Source organism: Leucopleurus acutus (genome assembly GCF_964270905.1).
Source record: "Leucopleurus acutus genome assembly, chromosome: 17".
In the NCBI taxonomy this organism is placed as follows: Eukaryota; Metazoa; Chordata; class Mammalia; order Artiodactyla; family Delphinidae; genus Leucopleurus; species Leucopleurus acutus.
Window position 1 is genome coordinate 84,205,354 of NC_139159.1, and position 13,060 is coordinate 84,218,413.

At 44.2% G+C, this 13,060-nt stretch overlaps 1 long non-coding RNA gene across 1 annotated transcript; it reads right to left on the reverse strand.

Annotated features, from left to right (window-relative positions):
- Positions 1-1,464: 1,464 nt before the first annotated feature.
- Positions 1,465-12,450, reverse strand: LOC309974139. Its single transcript, XR_014326862.1, has 3 exons — positions 12,385-12,450; positions 11,593-11,706; positions 1,465-2,208 (listed from the first exon to the last, which is right to left on the reverse strand). It is a non-coding gene; the product is annotated as an uncharacterized lncRNA (long non-coding RNA).
- Positions 12,451-13,060: the final 610 nt, after the last annotated feature.

A 13,060-nucleotide genomic window follows, 5' to 3' on the forward strand; every position in this document is an offset into this window, starting at 1 on the left:
TTTGCTCTCCACCGTGGAGTCTGTGAACTTTCTCATGACTAATAAGAGATATTCTCTGGTTGTAAGTTTTCCCACATCTACTACACATGTAAGGTCGCTCTCCACTGTGGATTCTCTGATGTCGAATGAGGTGAGAGCTTTGTCGGAAGGATTTTTGACATTCAGTGCATTTATAGGGCTTCTCTCCAGTGTGAATTCTCTGGTGTTGGATAAGGGACAAGCGTGCACTGAATGATTTCTCACATTCACTGCATGTGTAGGGTTTCTCTCCAGTGTGAACCCTCTGATGCTGAATAAACTGTGAATGCTGGCTGAAGGCCTTGCCACACTCACTGCACTCATAAGGCTTCTCGCCGGTGTGAACCCTGAGATGCTGAATGAGGGAGGAGCGGACGTTGAAGGCCTTCCCACAGTCACTACACGTGTAAGGGCTCTCCCCAGTGTGAATTCTTCGATGGCGGATGAGGTGTGCGCTCTGGCTGAAAGCTTTCCCACAGTCGCCGCACTCATAGGGCTTCTCCCCATTGTGTGTCCTCTCATGCTTAACTAGGGTGGATATCTGTCCAAAGGTTTTCCCACACTTGCTACACTCATAGGGCTTCTCTCCAGTGTGACTCCTCTGGTGCTGGATTAGGTGTGAGCCCTGACTAAAGGCCTTCCCACAGCTGTGGCACTCGTAGGGCTTCTCTCCGTTGTGCACTCTCTGATGCTGGACAAGGGAGGAGAGAACACTGAAGGCTTTGTCACACTCGTTACATTCATAGGGCCTCTCGCCATTGTGTGTCCTTTGATGGTGAATGAGATTAAAACTCTGGCTGAAAGCTTTTCCACACTCATTACACTCATAGGGCTTCTCTCCAGTGTGAATTCGCTGATGCTGAGTAAGGTGTCCCTTTTGACTGAAGGTTTTCCCACACTCATTACACCCATAAGGTTTCTCTCCAGTGTGAATTCTCTGATGCTGGATGAGGGACAGGCGAGCACTGAAGGATTTCCCACACTCATTGCAGATATAAGGCTTCTCTCCAGTGTGAACCCTCTTATGTTGAATAACTTGTGAGTGCTGACTGAAGGATTTTCCACATTCATTACACCTATAGGGTTTCTCTCCAGTGTGGATTCTCTGATGAACAATAAGGGTTCGGTTCAGGCTAAAGAATTTTCCACATTCGTTACACTCATAGGGCTTTTCTCCTGTGTGAGTTTTCTGATGTTGAATGAGAGACAATCGTGCGCTGAAGGCTTTGCCGCACTCAGCACAGTCATGGGGTTTCTCTCCAGAATGGGTTCTCTTATGCTGAGTGAGGTGTGACTGTCTCCGGAAGGCTTTCCCACACTCCACACACATGTATGGCTTCTCTGCACTATGCACTCTCTGATGATGGATCAGGTTAGAGCTATGACTAAAGGCTTTTCCACACTGACTGCACTCATGGGGCTTCACCCCAGTGTGAACTTGACAATGCTGAATGTAAGACGGACATGTGCTAAGAGCTTTCTCACATTTGTTAGCCTCACAGGGTCTTTCTCCAGTGTAAATGTTACAGTGCTGCATGGCATAGGGACAGGCATGGGAAGCTCTGCCACCTTCCTCACACCTGCAGGGCTTCTCTCCACTGTGAATTCCCGGGTGCTGAATGAGAGCTCTGCTCTGCCCAAAAGCTATTCCACACACAGCACACTTTTCAAAGGCTTTTTCTGGACTGTTAATCCTCTGGTTCTCACTGAAAACTGAACTCTGCCCAGGCACTTTCACAAACACATCTGCCTGACAGGCTTGTTCTCCTACACAGAAACTTTGGAGGTTAGTGAGGTCCTTACTCGTTTGGAAGTTTTCTACACATGACACACACTGGTGGAGACTTTTCCCTGAAGACAGTCTGCAGTTTCTGACAGAACTTGCGTCTGCAGCACAGTTTACCTCAGCTGCACTGAATTTCGGACCTCTTTCCCCCAAGGGGGTTTTCACATGTGTCACTGTCACTGGCCTGAAATTACTCTTCTGGGGGAAATCCTTCTTAAGTCCCTCCACTGCATATTTCCCCCAGCAATTATTTAGCTTTCCCTCAGTTTTAGTCATCTCTTCAAAATCAGATTCCTTGGAAATATTCCTTACAAGCTCTTCTAATTTTGTTCTCTGGGATTCCATTTCTTCAGAAATTTCCTGCTTTGGAGTCAATTCTTTTTTTTCCTTCCTAGAGACACAACCTGAAAAAAAAAAAAAAAAAGAGTTACTCATGTTTTACTATGGGAAATACTTAGAGCATAAATAGAAACATTTATATAAAACAATTATCTCCTAGGAGGATTTGGATTTTCAGAATTCAAAACCAAAAATGACCTTACTGGGAAGAGAAAAGAGAAGGCGAGGAGAGAGAAGCATGCTCTCAGAGCAATGAAAGCTGGTGTGGGAAGGAAGGAGGGAAGGAAGGAGGGAGGGAAGAAACCCAAGGTGAAATGCCTCCATTTCAGATGGGCTAACCAGGCACAGATGGAGCAGGAACCTCGAGGTGTGACCTGAGGGAGAGGCGCCCTCAGAAGGTGAGGAGGGAGGACTTCCCTGGTGGTCCAGTGGTTAGGACTTCACCTTCCAATGCAGGGGGTGAGGGTTCCATCCCTGGTCAGGGAGCTCAGATCCCACATGCCTCAAACCAAAACATAAAACAGAAGCAATATTGTAACAACTTCAATAAAGACTTAAAAAAAAAAGGTCCACATCAAAAAAAAAAAAAAAAAAAAGGCGGCGAGGAGGGAGATGGGGAAGTCAGTGGTGGAGGCTTGGACGGTCAGCACCTACACTGATGTCACTGCTGCACACTCTGTAAAAAAGGCATCTTCCGTGGCTTATACATAACAGGCATTCAAACATTTGTTGAAAAGTAAATGTATCACAAATGATATATAATGAATGAAGGGTATACTGAGTAACACATAATGGGAAAAATTATTTGATGTGGACAACTTGGTTTCACAGAAGTAAATCATGGAAAACAGAGAAAAACAGAAACAAAGAAGCAACCTACCCATTCAAATAGCAGGTATAGCACAAGGCAAAAAAGCCAAATGTGTACAACAGTCCACACCACATGTTCCCAATGGATAAAAGTACCTGAAAATTTGTAAAAACTGTGACACAACTGAATTCTGAGACTCAGTGAAAGGAAATGTACCAAAAACAAAACCACCCAGCCAAAAGCACTGAATCATGTGGCTACAAAGACCAGTGGAAGGACAACCTGGTGAGAACTGTGAGAGGGTAGCCTCTCACAGTTTTGAGAGACTGTGAAAGCACAATGGACTCTCTCTTTTGTAAACAGTGGTTATTATTAGAGCTGTCACTTTCAGACTGTTTAGCCAGAACTGAGAGACTGAGCTGAAAATATTAACTGGGTGGGATCTAACACTGGGCTAAGTTGTCTTTGCAGAACTACGCCCAGTACTTCAAAGGGAATGATTTTTACCATTCAAGTCTGAAAGGTAAAAAGCAAACAATACTTCATTCGAGAAACCTAGGAGCAGTCTGAAGGGGCAGGTGCGGATGGTAAAGGTCCTGAATTCCTGTGGCTTCTGTCAGGAGTATCTGAGGAGTTAAGAGTCTTCAACATCCTGGAACCAGAGTCTAAAAAGATGATCCTTGTCAAGAGGTGCTATTTCACCAGGTAGGAAACAGAATGAAGAATGTGACAAAAAAAGAGATCACAGAACAGAGTGAGCTATGAGTCAAGAAGCAACGTCTCCGGGACCTCCTTGGTGGTGCAGCGGTTAAGAATCTGCCTGCCGGGGCTTCCCTGGTAGCACAGTGGTTGAGAATCTGCCTGTTAATGCAGGTGACACGGGTTCAAGCCCTGGTCTGGGAGGATCCCACATGCCGCGGAACAACTAGGCCCGTGAGCCACAACTACTGAGCCTGTGCGTCTGGAGCCTGTGCTCTGCAACAAGAAAGGCTGCAATAGTGAGAGGCCCGCACACCACGATGAAGAGTGGCCCCCGCTTGCCACAACTAGAGAAAGCCCTCGCACAGAAACGAAGACCCAACACAGCAAAAATAAATAAATAAATAAACTCCTACCACCACTTATAAAGGAAAAAAAAAAGAATCTGCCTGCCAAGGCAAGGGACACGGGTTCGAGCCCTGGTCCAGGAAGATCCCACATACTGCGGAGCAACTAAGCCCATGACCCACAACTACTGAGCCTGTGCTCTAGAGCTCGCGAGCCACAGCTACTGAGCCCGCGCACCACAACTACTGAAGCCCATGCGCCTAGAGCCCGTGCTCTGCAACAAAGAGAAGCCACTGCAGTGAGAAGCCCGCGCACCACAACGAAGAGTAGCAACCGCTCGCCTCAACTAAAGAAAGCCTGCGTGCAGCAACGAGGACCCAAAGCAGCCAAAAAAAAAAAAAAGAAGCAACGGCTCACACCAGTTCATGCTGCTTCAGATGTCAGGGATCCTTGGTTGTCTGTTTGTATTTTAGTTTATTTTTAATTTACTTTTATTATTATTTTAGTTCTTTTTTAAATTGAATTATAGTTGATGCCTGTTTGTATTTTAAATTGAGGCAATAAAAAGATACTTGGGAACTCTATGAATGAGGGTATTTATGAATCAGAAGGGCATTTGAATGAGATGGTGGCTATAAGTCCAGGGCACCCCCAAATGCCAAAATTTGCAAGTCTTTACCTAGGGCTATTTGGTTTTTTGAGGCAATTCCTTTGTTTTTGCCCTAGGTAGAAGATATTTTACTGCTGGGTGTTCTTTGTACAGGGTTAGAGGAAGGAGGTGGTAGGATTAGTTGTCTTCTGTATTTAGAATTTTTAGCTGGTATCTCAGGATTCAGGTTTGACCTTTTTTTTTTTTTTTAAACCCTTAAAGTTTCTATGAAGAAACTTTTACTCATGAATTGTCTAGTTATCCTGAAGGATAACCCATTTAGTAAAAGCAGAATCAATCCTTGACTGTTTTATTTACTGGTTTTCAGAATAATGAACCAGGTCCCTAACATTCCTCAAAGGGGAACAATGAGTAGGGAATTTTCCCCTGAGTATCAGACCAGCCCTAACAAAGCTTAAGACCAACCCCTTAACATGGGAAGGTGATCCAATGGCATTTTATCTGTCTGCCAGAAGGAGACTTGATCCTCTTTCAAGAATGTAACATCATATAAAGCCTCTATAATTTTTAATCTATAATAACTGATACAATTGAATATCAGAAATCATGTTTTAAAAAGAAGACTAAACGACAAGAAACCAGGGGAAAAATATACAATTGAAACAAACCCACAGGCAATTCAGATATTATCAAGAACCAGCTTAAAACAAACAAACCATGATTAGTATATGTAAGAAAACAAAGAGATAGAGAATTCACTAGAAATCAAATGAAAACTGAAATTAAGAGTTCAACAGACAAGACAGTATATTGGCAGATAGCAGGTAACAAAACAGAGGATTATGTAACTGAAGGGTGCATTAAGTAATATCTGAAAAGTATTCAGATTGAAACACAGCAAGGAAAAAAATAGGACAGGGAATACAGAAAAGAGCATAAGAAGCAGGTGCAACAAGGTAGAAAGTGTAATGTGTATATTCTCAAAATCCCAGGAGGAGAGGAGAAAAGGAATAGAAGAAATAATTTAAGAAATTTTGGCCTAGATTTTCCCACAACTGACAAAAGTCTATAAACTATAGATTCAGAAAGCTCGAAGAACCCTAAGTAATGTCAATGCAAAGAAGACCACACATGGGTATAACATAACCAAACTGCTGAAAACCAAAAAAAAAGAAATGTTAAAAGCAGCAAGAGGAAAAAGATGTATCACTTTCAAAGCAAAATAAAATCGCAGGCTGACTTTTCGACTTCAGAAGTGGAAGACGGCAGACAGAAGGACATTTTTAATGTACTGAAGAATACAACTGCCAACCTAGTATTCTACGTCCAGCAAAAATATTCTTCAAAATTGAAAGTCAGGAAATTCCACTTTGATGACAGTGTAATAAACTCCATGGATCCAAGTCACAGCAAAACAAAGCTGGCAAGAACTATTAAAACAAAACAAAAAACCCAACCCCAACTAACAACCATTTTAATGCCTCTGGAAATTGTCCTAAGAGCAAAAAGCAAATGAAGAAACGGTTTTTCAAGAAAATCTACTAAAACTTGGCAAGAGCAGCAAGAGTGTGTGGCATGTGAGCCCTAACCCGCCGCACCTCCACCCGCCCAGCTCAGCATGACAGATGCTCTACTCCTCTTGGGTGGGGCCAAGAAGGGGCTCCCTCTCCCTGCAGCTCCCAGGGAAAGCTCCCCATATCTCACCAGGCTAGGCCACCAGCACCTATCATCCCCTCCAACTCCAACCTAAAGAGGTGAAATTCCTGGTGAGTGTGGTTGAGAGGGTGGGGGATCCCTTTCTGCATCCAGCCTCCTTGAGTCACAACAAACCTCCAAGACTGACTTTTAAAAATACTGCTGCCCAGATTTTACTGGATTGGACTGCTAGGGCATTTTCAAAAACAACAGAGCAATTTTCACTACTCTCATTACTTCGGAAATTCCGAGGGTTTTAGGAGCTCTGTGCCAGAAACGGGATGAGGACCAAATACATACTTCTTATTATAAATCACAATATCACAGATAGAAATGTATTGCACGTGACAAAAACAGCACAAAGGAGGTGGGTAAGAGGAAAGATACACTGGAGTAAGGAAACGACAGCAGATGTAACTTAAATGCACAGGAACAAATGAAGAGAAATGGTGAATAAGAAAGTAGATGATATAACAAACTGTATACATATATGCTGGTCTCATTTCTTCTTTTAGTTTCCACGACAGACATAAAATTATATAAAGTACTACAAGAATGTATTGTTGAATTTGTAACACACACAGATATACAACAACGCACAAAAAGGGAGGAGAGGGACTTCCCTGGTGATCCAGTGGTTAAGACTGGGGGCCCAGGTTCCCTGGGTCAGGGAACTAGATCCCGCATGCTGCAACCAAGACCTGGTACAGCCAAATAAATAAATAAATATTTAAAAACAACAACAACAACAAAAAACAAAAAGGAAGGAGAGGAAATGGCGTTCTATAGGAATAACTATTCTATAGTCACTGGAATTGCTAGTATAAACCAGAAGTAGATTCTGATAAGTTAAGATGTACACGGTAAGTTCCAGAGCAACCACTAAGAAAATAACAGTATTAGGTGTGGCCACATAACTGAATTCTCAGTAGTGAAATGTGAGTAGAAGCGACATGGGCAATTTCAAGGTCACAGACAAGGTCATAGACTCCACGGCAGTGAAATGGCCTCCTCCACTCTCTCCTTCTCCCATAACCCAGTGTTAAACCTGGAGGTGAGTGTTTAGGCATGCCGCTCAAGAGGGTGGCGGAGAAACAAGACAGACGAGCTGGCCTCCTAACAAGCATGTCAAACTGAGAATCCACCAAACAGGGACGCTGTTACACGAGGGAGACAAACTTCTATCTGGTCGGGCCAATGCATCTGGGGTCCATGAAATACCGTCACCTAATGCCGAGAATGAACGTTTCTGCAACGCAAGATTTGGCGTGATGTTTTATTCTTGTCACCACACTTCTCTACAGGGATCAGTTCTGTTGTTCTACTAAAATGACACATGTTCACTGCACAAAAATAAATTATTTTTAAATACACATTCCATAGCTTTCCACCCTCCTAGGATAAGAATCAAATCCAACACAGCCTGACGTGGTCCTGTCTACTCCTCCTTGGACACCTCTGTCTCGGTTGATGTTTCTCTTCCCCTGGACACTATGGGCTCAGACATCAAACCTCTCCTGGGAGATGAACCACTTCTTAGTCCAGGTAAGGAGGAAAGACAAGATTGAAAAAAGGGTCACCAGGGGACGATGTTTAACAGATTGTGTGCCCCACAGAGGGTGGTGCATTATATGTGGAGAAACTAAGAGGGACCCTAAAAGTAAGTTTAACCGGTTATGTTTTATCAGGGAAAATCCAGGTGAGAGAAACAGAGGCCATGGTACCACCTGTTTATTTCCAGCACTTTGTCACCCCTAACTCCTTCCTGCCATCATGGGCCCATTCCCTTACATGCCCACTGTTCCCATGGTACGCACCCAAAAATCAATTGTTTTTATTTATAAGTAATAAACAACTGGAAATTGGAATTAAAAAAAATACCATGTACAAAAACATGAAAAATATGAAAGAGGGCTTCCCTGGTGGTGCAGTGGTTAAGAATCCGCCTGCCAATGCAGGGTACACGGGTTTGAGCCCTGGTCTGGGAAGATCCCACATGCCGCAGAGCAACAAAGCCCGTACGCCACAACTACTGAGCCTGCGCTCCAGATCTCGTGAGCCACAACTACTGAGCCCGTGTGCCACAACTGCTGAAGCCCGTACGCCTAAAGCCTGTGCTCCGCAACAAGAGAAGCCATCCCAGCGAGAAGCCCACACACCACAACGAAGAGTAGACCCTGCTCGTCACAACTAGAGAAAGCCCACACGTAGCAACAAAGACCCAATGCAGCCAAAAATAAATAAATAAAATAAATAAATTAAAAAAAGAATATATATATATATATAAAACGGTACAGCAGAAATTAACACAACTTTGTAAATCAACTATACTTCAATAAAATAAATGTATAAAAAACATACGAAACACTTAGGAATAAATCTGACAAAAGACGTAAAATGCCTGTACACAGAAAAGTATAAAATACTACTGAGAAATTAAGACAAATAAATGGAGACATACATCTTGTTCATGGGTTAGAAAACAATATATGTCAATTTCCCTCAAACTGATCTATGGATTCAATGCAATCTTAACAAAAATGCTAGCAGGACTTTTTTCAGATAGCAATAAGCTGATTTTTCAATTCATATGAAAATACAAAGGATCTAGAATAGCCAAAACAACTCTGAAAATGAAGAACAAAATTGGAGGACAAATGCTACCTGATTCCAGACTTTTAATGAAGCATCCACAACAGTGTGGTGTCGGAGTATAAAGATCGACAATAGAACAACGAAAGAGAACAGAGAGCTCCAAATAACCTCACATATATATGGACAACTCTCTCTTTTTTTTTTTTTTTGGTTGTGCTACACAGCTTGCAGGATCTCAGTTCCCCAACCAGGGATTGAACCCAGGCCACAGCAGTGAAAGTGCCAAATCCTAACCGCTAGACCATCAGGCAGCTCCCATGGACAACTGATTTTTTTGACAAAGGTAAAAAGGCAGTGCAGGTGGAGAATGGATAGTCTTTTCAACAAATGGTACTGGAACAACTGGACATTCACTTGTAAAAAATTAAACTTGGATCCATACCTCACACCAAAAATTAACTCAACATGAATCAAAACTTAAATGCAACACCCAAAAATTTTAAATTATAAAATTTTCTTTTCAAAGAAGAAAATCTTCTGGGTTAGGCAAAGATTTCTTAGATATGACACCAAAAGCACAATCCATGAAAGAACAAATTAACAAACTGGACTTCACCAAAATTTAAAACTTCTACTCTTCAAAAGACACTGTTAAGAGAATAAAAAGACAAGGCACAGAGTGAGAGAATAATCCATGCAAAGTATATATCTGATAAAGGACCTGTAAATAGAACATTCCTGTATTTAGAAAGGAACTCTTTTAAAATCAACAATAAGGAAAGAAAAACACAATTAAAAAATAGGCAAAGATCTGAGCAGACATTCACCAGTGAAGAAATCCAGAAGGAAAACAAGCACATGAAAAGATGCTCAACATCTTTAATCATTAGGGGAATTAAAAATAAGATACCACTACACATCCATCACAGTGGCTACAATTAAAAGACTGACCACACCAACTGTTGGCAAGGAAGTTGAGGAAATGGAACTCTCATCCTTGCTGGTGGGAATGTAAAATAGTACAACTGCTTTGGAAAGCACTTCGGCAGTTTCCTAAAAGTTTAAATAAACACCTGCCACGTAATGCAGCCATTTTATTCCTAGGTATTTCCAAGAGAAAAGGAAATGTATGGCCAAGCAAACAAAGGTTTGTACACAAGTGTTCATGGCAACTTTATTTGTATTAACCACAAATTGGAAACAATCTAAATGTCCATTAACAGAGAATGGATAAACAAATTGTGGTATATCCATACAACAGAATACTTATCAGAAATAAAAAAGAACTGAATTATTGACACACAACATGAATGGATTACAAAATAATTATGTGAGTCAAGAAAAGCCAGGCCAAAAAAAAAAAAAAATACATGCTCCATGATGTCAATTATATAAAACTCTAGAAAATGTAATCTATAGTGACAGTAAGAAGATCAGTAATTGCTTCAGGATAGAGGTGGGAAGCGGTGAGAGGGAGGGATTACAAAGAGACATGAGAAAACTTTTGGGGGTAATGAATATGTTTGCTATCTCTACCATAGTGGACAGTTTCACAGGTGCATACATATGCAAAAATGTTACCAAATTGTACATTTAAAAATGTACAGCAGGAACTTCCTTGGTGGCGCAGTGGTTAAGAATCTGCTTGCCAATGCAGGGGACAGAGGTTCGATCCCTCGTCCAGGAAGATCCCATGCTGTGGACCAACTGAGCCCGCGTGCCACAACTACTGAAGCCCGTGCACCTAGAGGCTGTGCTCCACAACAAGAGAAGCCACTGCAACGAGAAGCCTGTGCACTGCGACGAAGAGTAGTCCCTGTTCGCTGCAACTAGAGAAAGCCCGCTCGCAGCAATGAAGACCAGAAGCAGCCAAAAACAAGTAAGATACATTTATTTTTTAAAAAGTTTAAAAAATATGCATAGCATATTATATGCTAAATATACCTTTAAAAAGCTGTTTTTAAAAAGAAAAAAAAAGGCATGTGGTAGGGAGCCAGTCCACCTGAGATCCAACTCACCTCTGTCCCCGGCTGGCTGTGTGACCTCGGGCTAGCAACTGAACCTCTCTGCCTCATTTTCCTGAGCACCAACTCTGCAGGGATGCTGGAGGGTTGTGTAAGTTCACTGTGCTAGCACAGTGCTAGGAATGCACAACAGGCCAGGCAATGTTAGTTGCCATGCAGCAAAGAGCACAGGAACTCTGCTCTGCTTACTATGTACATGCCCAAATCCTTCGCCACACAAGAAGCAGCCCTAAGTCACGCGTTTCTCCGAAGCCCAGAATCAGCCTGGGAACTCTGAGTGAACAGCAGGGGTGAGAGTCTGGGCAGGATGGCAAGCCTCCAGGTGGACCCTCCAAGTGGTGTCTCCAGCAGCCAAGGCAGAGCTGGCCAGCAAGGCCTGAGGACTGGGTGACATGGAAACGACTGAGAGGCAGCCAGGGTAGGGAGGCAGCTGCTAGGGAGACACCTGAGCTCTTTTCAGGAACTGAAAGAGCATCTTCTAGGGTAAGGTAAACATGACCCCATTCAGGGGCACAGAATAGGGGCCATTAATAGCAAAAAAGAGAAAAGAAGAGAAAGAAGGTGGAGAAGGAAAGCAAAGCTCTGGTGGTGACGCAATTTGGCCTGGTGAAGTGGTGGCACCTGCCAGCAGGGGCACGAGAATGTGGGGGTGTTCCTGCAGACTCACCTGCACGCCTGCGTCTCCGAATCCAGCTCCCCTCAATTCTTGGTGAGTGTGGGGTCCATGGCTCTTCCCCCTGCTCCAGCTTGGAGATGACATCAGGTTTGGAACCTTGAAGTCCTGCTCCAGAGAAAGAAAGCAAGATTGACAACTCATCCAGGTCCAGGGCAGGATGGCCCCATGGGCAGCGTCTGTGTGCTGTCATGACCTTGCCTGCCACCTGGTCTCCAAAGCATGGACACAGAAGTAGGCCTCTGTCCCAGCTGAAGAAAAGTCAAACCCAGCTCTTCTGGGGGTCACAGTTAAGGGACAGACTTGGGGCCTGAACACATCATGGCAGAAGACTCATGGTAGACGAGGTGTTGATGTACAGCAGACTAAGTATAAGGCAGGTATAAAGCAGGGCTCTGAAGCTAAATGGATGCAAATCCCAGATCTGCCCTGACAGCCTGTGTGAACTTAATGAAGTGATATTTGTCAGCCTCAGGTTCACCTATAAACTATGTATCCTACCACCAACCTCGAAGATGCATGAAGATTAACTGAGGGGATATGAATATACTTGGCGTTCAATGAATAATGTTCTCCTCCCATACTTCCTACAAAGAACTTGGGGGAGTCCCTGGCACCACCTGTCCCCTCCTCTGCCCAGACCAGGCCTGCCTGGGCCCTGGGTCACAAATGCCCCATGTCTGGGCCCAGGGGGTGAGAAGTCTCTGAGCCTTGAGCCCAGCCCCAGTTCCCAGAGCCATTCATGGAGCAGGAAGCCCAGAGCTGAGCTCCTGGGAAGAGCCTCACCCAGCGAGACCAGGTTCCCATATGTTTCCAGCATCACATCCCTGTAGAGCCTCTTCTGAGCAGGGCCCAGATGGCCCCACTCCTCTTGGGAAAGGAGCACGGCCACTTCCTCGAAGGAAACCAAGACCTGGAATGACAAGATCTTGTTGCAACCCCAGGATGGGCCTGGGGGTAGGGAGGCACTAGGCTCAGGATGGGCAAAACCCCTCTGAGCACATGCACCAGACTGCCTTCCCCACAAGAGCGGGCTCTTTGGGGCAGACACCATTCTGCCTCGTGTTTACCTGCCCATTCCTTGCCCTCCTCTGTGTCCAGTCCAGGGGTGAGATGATACAGTCCAGAGTGCATTTCAGGGACTTGAACCCAAGGGTTGAGGACATCAATGAAGACAGGGAGCCAACTACCCTGAGACCAGTGCCTCAGAGGGAACTGTGGAGACTCCAGCCAGGAAAGGGCTGAGGCCACACTGAGGCGTCTCCACGAAGACCACTCACCTGGGGCCCAGGAAAAAGCTGCCTGTGGGCCATCACTGGGTCTCCAAGCTTGTCCCGAGGAGGCAGGCAGAGCTGTAGCAAAAGGGAAGAGTGTGATGGAGCCTGACCCGCCTTCTGCTCCCCACAGCAACTTGAGACTTCCGCGCCTGTACCTCAAGAGGTCTGTGGCAGCAGAGACCCAG